Source organism: Amphimedon queenslandica, unplaced genomic scaffold (genome assembly GCF_000090795.2).
Source record: "Amphimedon queenslandica unplaced genomic scaffold, v1.1 AMPQUscaffold_13475, whole genome shotgun sequence".
In the NCBI taxonomy this organism is placed as follows: domain Eukaryota; kingdom Metazoa; phylum Porifera; class Demospongiae; order Haplosclerida; family Niphatidae; genus Amphimedon; species Amphimedon queenslandica.
Window position 1 is genome coordinate 38,982 of NW_003546289.1, and position 2,493 is coordinate 41,474.

At 35.4% G+C, this 2,493-nt stretch overlaps 1 long non-coding RNA gene across 1 annotated transcript in view; it reads left to right on the plus strand.

The window, feature by feature from the left end:
- The first annotated feature begins 462 nt into the window (after positions 1-462).
- The window catches only part of LOC109580797 (uncharacterized), an 8,726-nt gene continuing 6,695 nt past the window's right edge, over positions 463-2,493 (plus strand). The window contains exons 1-2 of the long non-coding RNA XR_002184361.1: positions 463-611; positions 1,207-1,319. This is a non-coding gene — a long non-coding RNA (uncharacterized LOC109580797). The remainder of the gene's footprint in view (positions 612-1,206; positions 1,320-2,493) is intronic.

The window sequence follows — 2,493 nt, forward strand, 5'->3', positions numbered from 1 at the left end:
CGGGAAAAGTTGACGGCGCTTTATTTTGGTGATTTTGCTATAAAAATTAATTGGCAGTTTTTTATTTGGCGATTTTTGTATACACATGCATTGCTGAGCATGCACATTAATGATTGGCGGTTTTAATATTAGCGATTGCACTTACAAACTGCCAATTATCAAAATAAAACTCCGCCAACTTTTCCTGCTATACGGTAGCAAATGAATGCATGCCCTCATGACTGCTCACAATAGAACATTGTCTAATAAGGTTCATGACTTATTAGTGAGGACTAAGATACTGATTGAACGTGGTTGGTGATACTGCATGTGTGGTTAGTAAAACTATGATAGTCTTCCCTTTGCCCATTACATATACCTCTATTGAGTTTGTATTATGTACATGTATAGTATATGATTATGTGCATCTACATGTTCGTGTACCTCTAGTACCGGTAGCATATCCTTTATTTAGGAATAAATCTTTATGCTTGTCACATTATATATTTTTATTTTAGCGCATCCCTGATACTAACTGACAGTGAATCAGGGTACAGGCACCCAAAGGCAAGACTCAAAGGAAGCACATTAGACCTTGGAAATGGAAGCCAATCACAAACTTGGCCAGTGAAGTAATCATTTAATATTATTCTACAACTTTAGTATAGTTAGTTTAATTGGTGGCGTCAAAATTTTATTTTAAAGATATTTTTTGGCATTTGCATGCATGTACATCTGTATATTTGTTCGTTAAATTACGTGTATGTGTATTTAGTGTTAGTGAAATTAATTTAGTGGTTTTGAGCCTTGCACAACACACCAAATAAACCAAACCATTACTATTGTTGTAAGGCACATTTGTGCACAATATGCAGCACATAAAGAGCATTCAAACTTGCAATGTGCATGTACATGTACTTTGTAGTAGGACAAATTTTTAATATTTCTTTTCATTCGACACCTTGTTGTTTACTAAAAATGGTTTAATGATAAAATTGAAATTTTGGAGGAAATATTTGGCAAGTTTGGCGTTTTGATAGCCATTTTCCAAAATAAAAATCTGCTTTTATGACCCATTATGTGCATACTCAATTGCATGTGGCCACGAATTTGCCAAGTTAAAATTTGCCAATCAAGAATTTTTTTTATCAATTTGCCAAATTTAACTCCCACCAAAATTTCCCGCTTAAGGTATCAATTAAGTGCTACATGTAATTGTTAATTTAGGATGAGCTGGTGTTGTATCATTTGCGTGGAACCACTGAAGAGGGAATAGATAATCCTTTTGTGCAGTTCAACAAGAAACTTCCATTCCAAGATACACTGATGAGGAATATACTGTAAGTCATGCACTGACTTGTGGTACATGTACATGTACATGTACACACATGAAACATTATTAATACTAAATGTATTAATGATGCATGTACATGTACATGTAGATATAAACTGGTTTAGGTAGACTATCCCTTAGTAAATAGTATTCAATTAAAGTACATATAAATGTACTATTTTGCTAATAGCCTAATACATAGCAATCAATATTCCGTTGGACATATAGTGCAAACTAGCTTCAAAATATTATTTCCTAATATGGCAAAATAGCATAAATTTTTATTACATTTTTTGATACATATTGTTGCCCTTAAGCTGTATCAAAAGTTTGACCTGATTCTGAAATACATGTACATGTAGATTTTGATAAATAAGGTTAAAAATATTCTTTAAAATAATATGTTAAGCACAACGACAACAATAATTACTAGTAACTATTAATACATGTAAAATGTTATGAACAGTACATGATTAAGATACAAGTTCAAAACAAGTTTTTGTATTATTTTAGTCTAAAATAAGTTTAGACTAAAGAGTGATGGTGGTGGCCTCAGCAAGCGTCTGTGATAATGACAGTAATTATTATGAGATGGACCCATTCTTATCTCATAGGTAGTCCAGACTGGACCACTGCCTGTCTTGGGCTTTGCTTTGACTTTCTCTTCTTTAGTTTCATCTTCCTTTACTGTCTCACTCCCTTCAGCAGTGACTCCTTCATTGGGACTGGCTCCTTCTCCTCCAGTTGTTGTTTCCTCTTGTTCAGTGTCTTCCTCTCCTTCTTTCTTCTCTCTTTCTTCTTTATCAAGTACGCTCTGAAGTGGACTCACTAGTGCTTCAAATAGATCTAAAAGTGGATGTGTCTCATTTTGACCTCCTGAGGAAGAACTGGGAGGAGGTTCCACCAAACGAGCCGTCAGCCTCCAGACTCCGCCCAAGGGTATCTCAGCTATAGCTGTGGTCACCTCTTCATCAGAGGAGAGGGTGATAATGTCCCCATCAGTGTCTCTATAGAAGAGCCTCAGTGTAGGAGCACTGGATTCATCCAGTCCAGGAAATAGAGAGATGATACTCTGTAAGAGACCATCATAAGTGACGTCTTCCTGGACTCGTGTCCTTCTTGTCTCTCCCATTAAGTGAATCTTTAGACTAGGCATCTTCTTTATCTCTTGTAGTAATGAA